The sequence below is a fragment of the Humulus lupulus genome, chromosome 2, assembly GCF_963169125.1.
Source record: "Humulus lupulus chromosome 2, drHumLupu1.1, whole genome shotgun sequence".
Classification (NCBI taxonomy): domain Eukaryota; kingdom Viridiplantae; phylum Streptophyta; class Magnoliopsida; order Rosales; family Cannabaceae; genus Humulus; species Humulus lupulus.
The window spans coordinates 43,506,706-43,520,117 of NC_084794.1; the positions used below are offsets into that span (position 1 = coordinate 43,506,706).

General features: G+C 41.0%; 1 non-coding gene across 1 annotated transcript; it reads right to left on the reverse strand.

The window, feature by feature from the left end:
• Positions 1 to 3,526: 3,526 nt before the first annotated feature.
• On the reverse strand, positions 3,527 to 3,633 carry LOC133820563 (small nucleolar RNA R71). The gene has a single exon (XR_009886968.1). It is a non-coding gene; the product is annotated as a small nucleolar RNA R71 (small nucleolar RNA).
• Between the last annotated feature and the right edge of the window lie 9,779 nt (positions 3,634 to 13,412).

The window sequence follows — 13,412 nt, forward strand, 5'->3', positions numbered from 1 at the left end:
GTCCCCTTCTCCTTTGATCTTAATGATCATATTGCAAGCCTTAGAGTGAGTCTTCTTGACCTACAAATGGAGCTAGAGTTCATGGAGGAAAACCTCCCTCCTCAACCCTTAGCCTAGTGTGCTCCCTATAGTAGCCCGAGGTCACCCCTTATTCCCCTCAACCCTTGTCCTTAATCCACCTGTGTTTGATGCTTCCACATCCAATGCCTCGGTGGAAAACTGACGCAAGAAGAAGAAAATGGAGGGTAAAGTGCTCTGTTTTGAACTCACCTTTTTCCTTTGGTTTTGTAGACATGTCAAAGAGAATGAGACGACAGGTTGCTCCCGAGAAACCGGACTCTGGTCCTTTATTGGCGTTCACCATCATTTCCCACGTGTTAGAAAACAGGCTGCTAGAGTGTCCGAGAAATACCACATTAGTAAGGAGTACAAGCTGTATGTACCCTCCAATAAATGTCGGGCTGAAAATCCCCCCTAGGGCTATGTCGCTATGAGCGAACATATTTTGAAGGCGGGTGGGACCATTCCCCTACATCTGTTCTTCATCATGGTCCTGAGTCACTTAGACCTTGCTCCACTTCAGCTGGCACCCAACAACTGGTTGATCTAAAGCTGCCTGTATATGGCATCCATGAAGCTTAATGGTCACAGTCCCACGGCCCAGGAGGTGCATTTCATGTATAATCTCATGCCCACTCCTAAATCTAAGGGATTCTACTTTTTACGAAAAGCCAACTCTTTGGTCTCCTTGATAAAGGGTTCCATTTCTAGCCCGGGTTCATGGAAGCAGGACTATTTCTTTGTGAAAGGTCCCCTTTCTCTCCGTGAAAATTTCCGCTCATCTCCAAGTAAGTATTTCAACTCTTTCCTTTTATATTGAGTTTATTGTTGTGGAACTTATACTCATATTGATAACCAAGTTGATTGTTAAGAGAGTTTCAGTATCCCCGACGTTCCTGAGTCGGAGGCAGTGCCGGTAGATGTCTCCCTTGATGTAAAACCTCCAATGAAAATGGCTGCCCATCTCTTTCTTGTGGCCGACCTCAATCACTACGGTCTATCCAGGGTTTCGGAGCCCGACCTGCTATGACACATTTATGACCGAAAGAAGAAAGCAACTGTAGTAGAACCTCACTCGAACGAGGGTGATGTTGAATGGGTGACTGAGGAGGCTTCACACGAATCTAAATGTCCAGCTCGACTATCTCCAGCTTCTAGGGGACGCCCTTCTTCTGCTCCTACGGACCGCGACACAACTTCTCATTCCCGCGGTCCACAGACCATGCAAGGGCACTTTATTTTGCCTTCCTTTGATGATTTTGATAATCTTCCTTGTGCCCTCGCTAGTCATGGCTATTCGAGGTACCCTTTGTCTGATGTTCCAGCGCCTCCACCTCGCTCGGTGAATGGGTCATTTGTCCCTGCTTACCCGGGCGCTCCTAATTTAGAGGGGACATCCTGGGTGGGTCGCACATTAGCCCCTTGATAAACGAGTTTTAGGCTCGTTTATGGTTCTAGTTTTTAGGTTATTTTTCTTTAGTTAGGATTGTTTTATTTCGGATTTATGCTCGTTTGTTCTTGTTTCAGGGTAATTGACGTTAAGTGTTGCAAATATTGAAAAGGAGCGAAAATGGAAGGAAATCGAGACGGATTTGTGACTTTTGGGTGTTTCTGTAAGTAGCGCTACAGCGCTACCTTGGGAGCGCCGTAGCGCTAGGAAGAATTCTTGAAGAGCTTCAGCACTGACTTAAGCGCTACAGCGCTACAACATCAGCGCTACAGCGCTGGGAAGCATTTTTCAGGAAGATAGTTCCTGACTTTAGCGCTATAGCGCTACCAAAAGAGCGCTACAGCGCTGGTGCCTAGTTTTTTCCCCGTTTTGTTTCTGATTTTAGCGCTACAGCGCTACGATGTTAGCGCTGTAGCGCTGGGGTCGCGATTTCTGGCATAATTGGTTATTTTTGATGGGTAATTCAGTCTTTTCGAGAGGGAATTTTCAATAGGGTTTTTGAGAAACATATAATGCGACTGAATGGAGGTCTGGGAGGGAGGACGCCGGCTGGAGTAAGAACACCATATTGGAGGATTCATCCTTGAGTTTTCATCATCTTTTTCTGTCAATTTTCATGTTTGTAATTGAATTATCTTATTGTTAGAATGAAGATCATAGGCTAAATTTTATTTTAGGGCTTTTATGTGAATCTTTTGGAAACCCTTGTTATGGTTTAATGCAAAGTTGATATTCTTCTTCATCTCTTTCAATTTCTTGCAATCTATGTTAATTGTGCGATTATTGATTGATCACCTCTAATTGCTATTTTATGAATCAAATTGAAATCTGAAAAGTGAAATTTGATATGCTTTGATTGTTTGGATGCAAATTTAATTTAGAACGAAAGTATCTAGGTTATTTGCTTATTTTCTGAGTTGTGTGGCTAATGCCCTCTACATGATTCAACTTACCATAGAAATATAGGAAGTTGTCATTTAGATTGAATTTCATAAGTCTTGACCAGATTATGAATTATTGTTGCAACTTATTCTTGAATAGGGAGAAGGGGATATAGATGCTTGCATTAGGAAATAACAGGGTGGAAAAATAGAGAATCATAATTGTCCTAATTTTGTTTTCTTTGTTAATTTGTTTAATTCTTCACTGCGTTTTGTTAGTATTTTTCTTAGTTTAAAATCTCTGATAATTGCTTAATCAAATAGAATTAAGGGATTAATTGATTGGTAATTGATAAATCAGTCCTTGAGGACGATACCTGGTTTTACCATTTTATTACAAGTTTGCGACTGTGTGCACTTGCATAGCTATAAATATCGCAACAAGTTTTTGGCGCCGTTGCCGGGGACTGAAAATTATCAATATCAGTCTAATTAATTTTTATTCTAATTTGATTTTTATTTCTCTCGTTTTTAATCTGTTTAGTTGCTTAATTTGTCTATCTCAGGTGAATTTTGGTATATGCGTGGCAGGAAAGGAAAAGCCACACTTGTTCCTCTGAATCCCGAGATCGAAAAGTCTTGCAATCAAATCTGAAAGAATAAGAGAGAGACCCAGAATTCTGTGAAGATGGCACAGAATGATGGGGATGGCAGGAATGGTATAAATCCAGGAGTTGTCCAAGGGGTTCAGGCTCAGACCAACGCTGAGAGGAGTCTGAGAGACTATGTGCTACCCACTCTGACGGGAGTACAAAATAGTATACGCCCACCAGCTGTAGAGGCCAACAACTTCGAAATCAAGCCTGCTATTTTACAAATGGTGCAGTCCTCTGTGCAATTCAATGGGTTGCCCTCTGAAGATCCTCACACCCATTTGTCCAACTTCCTGGAGTTGTGTGGAACCTTCAAATATAATGGGGTGAGTGATGACGCAATCAAGCTTAGGCTCTTCCCATTTTCTCTAAGGGACAGAGCTAAGAGTTGGCTGAATTCTCTGCAGCCAAACTCCATTGTCACTTGGCAAGATCTGGCTCAGAAATTTTTATCCAAATTTTTCCCTCCGTCAAAGGCTGCTAAACTGAGGGGAGAGATAAATAACTTTTGCCAGAATGACGGGGAGTCACTGTATGAAGCTTGGGAACGGTTTAAGGAACTCCTGAGAAGATGTCCTCATCATGGCATTGAACAGTGGATGCTAGTACAGAATTTCTACAATGGTTTATGTCCAACAACCAGAACTATTATAGATGCTGCAGCAGGTGGTACTTTTATGAGCAAGAGTGCAGCTGGTGCTTATGAGCTGCTGGAGGACATGGCTACAAACAACCATCAGTGGTCAGAGGAAAGATCATCAGGAGTTAGAAAGGTAGCTGGGGTGCATGAGCTAGATGCGATTACTGCTTTAACAGCGCAAGTAGCCTCTTTGACCAAGCAGTTGCAACAGAGTAGTATGTCTGCTAATGCGGTTCAGATGGCAGTGAGGTGTGAAATGTGTGGTGGTGCTCATTCTTTCGATCAGTGCCCTATCTGTAATAATAACACCTCAATGGATCACGCCCAAGTTCAAGCGGTGGGAAATTTTCAGAGGCCACTCAATAACCCATTCTCCAACAACTACAATCCAGGGTGGCGAAATCATCCAAATTTTTCGTGGAAGAATAATCAAGGCCAACAACCTCCGTTTCAGGGCCAGTTTCAGAATAACATGTCTCAGCCACCTATGAATCAAGCTTCGTCATCACTGCAGCCTAGGCCTCAACAACCAATGCCTCAACCTGAGAGACCTAATGAACTGCAAGCTGCCCTGTTGACTCTTACTAATACACAAACTCAATTCATGACTGAGACCAGATCCTCCATTAGAAACCTTGAGACACAGGTTGGGCAGTTGGCCAATATGCTCAATAACAGACCTCAGGGAAACTTGCCTAGTAATACTGAAGTAAACCCCAAGGAGCAAGTTCAGGCAATTACTCTGAGGAGTGGAAAGCAAACAGAGCAGCCTAGACCTCCACAGGCAGTAGTTCAGAAAAAAGAGATGGGTGCACAGTCTGATTCAGAAAGGGTTACTGAAGACCATCAGAAGTCAGATCAGAGTCCCCCAGTTGTCATTGAGCAGCCAGTTAGAGTTCCATACCCTCAGAGGCTTAGAAAGACTACCCTTGATAAACAGTTTTCTAAGTTTCTTGAGGTGTTTAAAAAGATGCACATAAACATTCCTTTTGCGGAGGCCTTGGAGCAGATGCCCAGTTATGTTAAGTTCATGAAGGAGATTCTGTCAAAGAAAAGGAGAATGGAGGACTATGAGACTGTAGCACTCACTGAAGAGTGCAGCGCTATTTTACAAAGGAAGTTACCCCAAAAGCTGAGAGATCCGGGGAGTTTCACCATACCTTGCACCATTGGCGAGTTTGAATGTAAGCACGCCTTATGTGATCTGGGGGCAAGTATCAATCTGATGCCCTTATCTGTGTTTAAAAGACTTGGTTTGGGGGAGGCAAAACCAACAACTGTCACTTTACAGCTCGCACACCGATCGTTAACACATCCACGAGGTATTATTGAGGATGTTCTTGTGAAAGTGGATAAGTTCATATTTCCCGCTGACTTTATTGTTCTGGACATGGAGGAGGACACAGATGTCCCTATTATTCTTGGTAGGCCATTTCTAGCCACAGGCCAAGCTCTTATTGATGTTCAAAAAGGAGAGCTTAAGCTTAGAGTTCAAGGAGATGAGGTGGTCTTTAATGTCTTCAAGTCTATGAAGTATCCGGTGGCTAGTGACAGTTGCTTTAGTGTGGATGTGATAGAAAAGGTAGTCTCCAAGAGAAGGATGAGCAGTGATGCCTTAGAGGCAGTATTATTGGGTGATGAAGGCGATGATGATGAGGACGCTGAGATCAGAGAATGTGTCAACTGGATAAATTCTTTCTCACCATATTGGAAAAAGTTCCAAGAATTAGCGGATGCGACTGAAAAACCGCTAACCTCCATTCAGCAGCCACCACCGTTGGAATTAAAGGTTCTCCCAGATCACTTACAATATGCTTATTTGGGAGAGAATGAAACCTTACCGGTCATTGTGTCAGCTGACCTGTCAAAGGTAGAATTGGAGAAACTGTTGAGGGTTTTAAGGGAGCATAAATTGGCCATTGGGTGGACCTTGGCAGATATTAGAGGAATAAGCCCAGCGACAGTGATGCATAAAATCTTATTGGAGGAGAATAACAAGCCATCCATAGAGGCCCAGAGAAGACTCAATCCAGCCATGAAGGATGTAGTATTGGACCAGATTCTTAAATGGTTGGATGTTGGGGTGATCTACCCAATTTCTGATAGTGCATGGGTGAGCCCTGTGCAAGTGGTACCTAAGAAGGGTGGAATGACTGTGGTGAAAAATGAGAACAATGAACTCATTCCAATAAGGACTGTAACGGGGTGGCGGATTTGTATAGACTACCGCAAGCTCAATAAGGCAACAAGGAAGGATCATTTTCCTTTGCCTTTTCTTGATCAGATGCTTGATAGATTGGCAGGCCACAGCTACTACTGTTTCTTGGATGGGTATTCTGGGTATCATCAGATCGCTATTGCACCAGAGGATCAAGAGAAAACAACCTTCACATGTCCTTATGGCACATTTGCTTTCAGGAGAATGCCATTTGGACTATGCAATGCCCCTGCAACATTTCAACGGTGCATGATGGCCATATTTTCAGACATGGTAGACCGGTGTATTGAGATTTTCATGGATGACTTCTCTGTTTTTGGCTCATCATTCGACCTCTGTTTGGGTAATTTGAAGAACGTGCTGCGTCGTTGTGAGATGGCTAATCTGGTGTTGAATTGGGAGAAATGCCATTTTATGGTGAAAGAGGGGATTGTTCTTGGCCATAAAATTTCAAGTGAGGGAATTGAGGTAGATAGAGCGAAAATTTCTACCATTGAAAGGCTGCCTCCACTAGTTTCAGTCAAAGGAGTTAGAAGTTTTCTTGGTCACGCTGGGTTCTATCGAAGATTCATCAAAGATTTCTCAAAGGTGTCTAAGCCTCTTTCGAATCTGCTTATGAATGGAGTTGTCTTCGATTTTAATGACGAATGTTTGAGGGCGTTCAATTTCTTGAAAGAAAAGCTTATTTCTGCTCCAATTGTGATAGCTCCGAGATGGGAATTGCCTTTTGAGTTGATGTGTGATGCCAGTGATTACGCAGTGGGGGCAGTTCTGGGACATCGGATTGATAAGGTATTCAGGTCTATTTACTATGCTAGTCGGACTCTAAATGATGCTCAGCTTAATTATGCCACTACAGAAAAAGAGTTGCTAGCTATTGTGTTTGCTTGCGATAAATTCAGACCATATCTGATTGGTAACAAGGTGATTGTCTACACTGATCACTCTGCCATTAAATACTTGATGTCAAAGAAAGATGCCAAGCCCCGCTTGATTAGATGGATTCTGTTGCTTCAAGAATTTGACATGGAGATTCGTGACAAGAAGGGCAGCGAGAATGTGGTAGCTGATCATCTCTCTAGACTTGAGGTGGAGGAGACTGAAAATAAGAAAGCAGTGCAAATCAATGATCATTTTCCTGATGAGCAGTTGTTTGGGGTAAGTGAGACTTTAGCTATCCCGTGGTTTGCAGACATAGTGAACTTTTTGGTTGCAAAAATTGTGCCTTCTGAAATGTCAAAGCAGCAATTAAAGAAATTATTTTCTGAGGTGAAACACTACTATTGGGAGGAACCTATTCTCTGTAGGCACTGTGTTGATCAAATTATCAGAAGGTGCGTTCCTGAAGAAGAGATGCAGTCCATTCTTAATCACTGTCATACTCAACAATGCGGAGGGCATTTTGGTGCATCAAGAACGGCGGCTAAGGTATTACAAAGCGGTTTCTATTGGCCTTCATTATTCAAGGATGCCAATGAGTTTGTCAAGGCTTGTGATAGATGTCAGAGAACTGGCAATATCTCGAGAAGAAACGAAATGCCTCTACAAGGGATTCTTGAGGTGGATCTGTTTGACGTATGGGGCATCGATTTCATGGGGCCTTTTCCACCGTCTTACAACAATGAATATATTCTATTGGAAGTGGATTATGTATCCAAATGGGTGGAGGCTACAGCAACTAGAGCCAATGATGGTAAAACTATGCTTAATTTTCTGCATAAACATATTTTTACTAGATTTGGCACTCCCCGAGCTCTGATTAGCGATGAAGGGAAACACTTTGTGAATAAGCAATTGGATGCACTGCTGGCTCGTTATGGAGTTTATCACCGAAAAGCTTTGCCTTATCATCCTCAATCAAATGGGCAAGCTGAAGTTTCGAACAGAGAAATCAAGAGCATCCTTGAGAAGACCGTTGACAGTTCGAGGAAAAATTGGTCGAAAAAGTTAGATGATGCGATTTGGGCATACAGAACTGCATTCAAAACACCAATAGGCATGTCTCCTTATAGGTTGGTGTTTGGTAAAGCGTGTCATCTACCAGTCGAATTGGAGCATAGGGCATTTTGGGCTATGAAAAAGTTAAATTATGATTGGAGTGCCGCTAGTGAAAGAAGACTGTTGCAACTGAATGAACTGGACGAGTTCAGAAATGAGGCTTATGAGAATGCCAAGATTTATAAAGAAAGAACAAAGGCTTGGCATGACAAGAACTTAATCAGAAGGGAGTTCCAACCGGGGCAGCAGGTACTTCTGTTCAATTCAAGACTTCGACTGTTTCTTGGCAAATTGAAGTCAAGATGGTCAGGACCATTCACTGTAGTTCAAGTTTTTCCTTATGGTTCTGTAGAAGTTCGGGGCAACTCAGGTGATTCATTTAAAGTCAATGGTCAGAGATTGAAGCCCTACTTGGGTGGTAGTTTTGATCAAGCGAAGTCTATCCTCCTTTTGAAGCCCCTTTGAAGAGGGATCCAACGTCCGGCTAAATGACGTTAAAGACAGCGCTTTGAGAAGGCAGTTCTCAGTTGTGAATTTTATTTTATTTTATTTGGTTTCGAACAATGATGGGATTTTGTATTCAGTTGTTATTTTTATTTTTTCATGTATTTTTGAACCGTGAAAATCGTGAAAAAGAAAAAAAAATATATAAAAAAAAAAATAATAATAATAAATAAATAAATAAAAAGAGTGGTGATTTCAGGAGCTATAGCGCTACAGCGCTGCACTTGCAGCGCTATAGCGCTCTTCTCAGAGAGGAACAGGCCAGTCGGAGTTCAACAAGCGCTACAGCGCTGTTAAACCAGCGCTATAGCGCTGGTTCCAGAGAAAAAAACCCCAAAAATCGTGTCTGAGCGCTATAGCGCTACCCATGCAGCGCTATAGCGCTATGCCCAGAAAGTTTTTTTTAAAACCAGATAAGTGCGATTTTTTTTAACCTCATTTCCTCTTCTCTTTTTTTTTCTTCATCCCTATTTTTTTCCTATCCTCTCCAAAACCTCCATAGCCTTTCCATTACAGCCTTTTTCCCAGAAATTTCCCCACACACCCTCCATCTTTCCTTCATTCTTCATCTTATTTTTTTTTTCTTCCTTTCCATTCCAACCTCTTTCAATTTTGCCCCAAATCTATTTTGAAACCCTAGAATTTCATTGATCCAAGTTCTTGCAAAAAGAGGAAATTCTGAAGGGGGTATTCACATTCAAGCGTGAAGGAATCAATTGCAAAGGTTTGGTAAGTGGTCTTCTTCCCTTTCCTCTCTTCCGATTTGTGTTGTTGCGATATTTGGGGTTGGCTGGCTTTGATTGATTGAAGAGGGTGAATCCTTTCTTTGACTTGGGTTTGGGGAAATTAGTTGATTTGCTTGAAAGGTTGAATATTGCTACTGTTTGTGAAGAGGAAAAAGGTCCATTAATAGGGGAGGTGCTGTGAAAATTTTGTCTTGTGGTGATGATAATAGAGATAATGGCACCCAAGCAAAGAGCGGGTAGAAACAAGGGAAAGGGGCAAGCTTCTGCGTCTCAATCTAGGGAAGACAGTTCTGAGCATGAGTATGATGAGACTCGATTTATCAATTTCCAGGCTCAGGAGCGGTATGAGAAATTTGTCAGGAAACCTTTGATTTCCGAGAGGGAAGTGGAATTTCAGTCTGAACCGTTTGCTCATCCGATTTTTGAACGGGTTCGGGTGAATCTCATGAATAGGAAATGGGGCGATTTTGTAACAAGGCTGGCTCAGGCTAATGTGTCGTTGGTGTATGAGTTTTATGCCAACCTACGAGATAAACACAATGACACAGTCTTTGTTCGAGGGAAACGTGTGCCCTTCACTACTGAAGCGATTAATAGGGTGTTCAAGGTCCCGCATATCAAACAAGAGGAGGAGGATTATGCCCAATTCTTGGGCGGTTCTATAGATTTTGCGGCCGTGGCTGATAAACTGTGTTTTGAAGGCGCCCCTTGGAATTTATCTGGCAGCCTCCCTAAAAGTATAGCATCATGCCAGCTTAACAGGGAGGCGAGATTTTGGGCGTTCCTTGTTTGTGCTCGATTCATGCCTGTTAGTCATGTATCTGATATGACTAAGGATCGAGCCTTATTAATGTACGCATTGATGCAGGGGATGAGTGTTAATCCGGGTATTTGGATTAAGGCCAACATCAATTTCATTGAAAAAGGGCACACTACTGGTGGTTTGGCCCATGGATCAGTCATCACAATGTTATGCTGTAAGGCTGGTGTCCCAGAGTTCGTTACTGATATCTATCATTCACTGCAGCAACCATTATTCATTAATCTGATGAATGACTATCCCGAGCCTTCTTTATATGTGCCACAAGCAAGAAAAAAGGGAAAGCGCCGTATGGAAGCTGCTGTGGAGGAGGACGATGAACCAGCTTTAGTGGGTAGCGATAGCAATTCAAGCTTGCAGCAAGTTAATGAGAAGTTGGATTATCTAATCCAACAGAATCAATATGTGGTTCAGCAGCAGCATATGGTGAATCAGTATTTAGGCCAGCGTTATGATTATGAAGTGAGTCATGTGGCTCAACTAAACAATTTGGTGCACCGCTGGTCGCTAGATGATTCAGATCGCACGTATTTTGCTCCACCTCCACCTTATCCACCGTACTCTCCGTTTTACCCTCCGCCTCCACCACCGTCTTTTGCTGGTTTTCCTGCACCTGAACCTCCGCAATCTCAGCCTTTCGAAGGCCCTTCGTTCCATCCACCACCACCGCCATACTGATGTGGCTGGTCAGGTAAGTTCTCTTCCTCTGTTTTTATTTTTTTATCACATTGGGGACAATGTGCATCTTTAGAGTTGGGGGGGGGGGGGGGGGGGGCTTATGCTGTTTTTATTTTTCTGCTTTTATTTGTTTTTGAGTTGTAGTGTTATCGTTAAACCATCATTCGTGTCTGTTGCTGCTTTGTTTTTGTTCATGAAAAGGAAATTGAATTCAACTGTGTGCTTGGTTCAATTGGTTTAGCGTTTAATTTAAAGGTTTTGTGGGAAATTTTTAATATGTTTTGAAAATGCAACATTTTGGAGTTTATTATATATGTTGGACTAGGGTTGGTGGTATGACAATTTGAATTTGATAGAACTTGCATTGTTTGGCCTTTGAGGCGAAATCCTTGATGACATGTGTTTAGAAAAGTGATTTAGGCAATTTTATTGGATCGATTGTGCCTTTCAAGCCAACCTTGATTATTATCCTTAGTCACCCTTTTTGAACCTTAAACTTTGTTTTTGTTCTTGATCATACTTTTTGAGCCTAAATTTCTTAACTTCTTTATTTTTGTTTTCCTTTCCTTTTGTTATCATAAGCATATAATCTGTGGGAAAGAAGAAGGAAAAAATAGTAAGAAGTTGGTATGATGGGAATACAGTATGATTGTACAAAAACGAAAAAAAGAGAGAGAGAGAAGTCTTTGAAAAAAAATATATATATTATCACTTTGTCACACTCCTTGATCATATATATGTATAGAAAATAATAAGTTTGGGGGAGTGTGATTTGGAAAAAAAAAAAGTGATAGGTCTAGAAAAAGAAAAGAAGAAAAATAATGAAAAGTGTTGTCATCTCTCTCTCTAATTGTATAAAAGGGCGATTTTGGCTGTGGTAAAGAGGAAAAAAATTTGGTTGGTTTTAAGGTTTTATGCTTATGGTAACGATTGAGCTTAAATGACAATTTTATCTACCCCTGCCTAAGCCAAGCTATAACCTGTGAAAGTCCTCTTGATTTCAAAACACATGTTATTGACATTAGTGGAGAAGGTCAAGTGATGCAAAGCGTATTGAAAATTTGGTTTGTGGAATTGTCTGAAAGGAGTTGAGCATATATGATAGAGTCCAATTGTTGCAGTAATTTTCATGATATATTTGTGATTTCCCTAATTGAATTTTACAAATCGGACTTTAAGGCAATTGAGCTGAAATTCTGGTTATTGTTATTGCAATTGAGAGTTCATGAGTTTTGGCAAAGTAGTATAGATAGTAATGATGGTTTAATGTGTTCGTTTTGTGTTTGTTTCGTTTTGTTAGTTTAAGTTAGGATTTACTCGAGGGCAAGTAAAGATTTAGTTTGGGGGAGTTTGATAAACAAGTTTTAGGCTCGTTTATGGTTCTAGTTTTTAGGTTATTTTTCTTTAGTTAGGATTGTTTTATTTCGGATTTATGCTCGTTTGTTCTTGTTTCAGGGTAATTGACGTTAAGTGTTGCAAATATTGAAAAGGAGCGAAAATGGAAGGAAATCGAGATGGATTTGTGACTTTTGGGTGTTTCTGTAAGTAGCGCTACAGCGCTACCTTGGGAGCGCCGTAGCGCTAGGAAGAATTCTTGAAGAGCTTCAGCACTGACTTAAGCGCTACAGCGCTACAACATCAGCGCTGGGAAGCAGTTTTCAGGAAGATAGTTCCTGACTTTAGCGCTATAGCGCTACAGCGCTGGTGCCTAGTTTTTTCCCCGTTTTGTTTCTGATTTTAGCGCTACAGCGCTACGATGTTAGCGCTGTAGCGCTGGGGTCGCGATTTCTGGCATAATTGGTTATTTTTGATGGGTAATTCAGTCTTTTCGAGAGGGAATTTTCAGTAGGGTTTTTGAGAAACATATAATGCGACTGAATGGAGGTCTGGGAGGGAGGACGACGGCTGGAGTAAGAACACCATATTGGAGGATTCATCCTTGAGTTTTCATCATCTTTTTCTGTCAATTTTCATGTTTGTAATTGAATTATCTTATTGTTAGAATGAAGATCATAGGCTAAATTTTATTTTAGGGCTTTTATGTGAATCTTTTGGAAACCCTTGTTATGGTTTAATGCAAAATTGATATTCTTCTTCATCTCTTTCAATTTCTTGCAATCTATGTTAATTGTGCGATTATTGATTGATCACCTCTAATTGCTATTTTATGAATCAAATTGAAATCTGAAAAGTGAAATTTGATATGCTTTGATTGTTTGGATGCAAATTTAATTTAGAACGAAAGTATCTAGGTTATTTGCTTATTTTCTGAGTTGTGTGGCTAATGCCCTCTACATGATTCAACTTACCATAGAAATATAGGAAGTTGTCATTTAGATTGAATTTCATAAGTCTTGACCAGATTATGAATTATTGTTGCAACTTATTCTTGAATAGGGAGAAGGGGATATAGATGCTTGCATTAGGAAATAACAGGGTGGAAAAATAGAGAATCATAATTGTCCTAATTGTGTTTTCTTTGTTAATTTGTTTAATTCTTCACTGCGTTTTGTTAGTATTTTTCTTAGTTTAAAATCTCTGATAATTGCTTAATCAAATAGAATTAAGGGATTAATTGATTGGTAATTGATAAATCAGTCCTTGAGGACGATACTTGGTTTTACCATTTTATTACAAGTTTGCGACTGTGTGCACTTGCATAGCTATAAATATCGCAACACCCCTTATGTGCGAAGGTATGCCCGATTTTCCTAGGGTATCCCCGAGACTGAGTGGAGAGGTCTCGAGAATTTTAACATGGCGG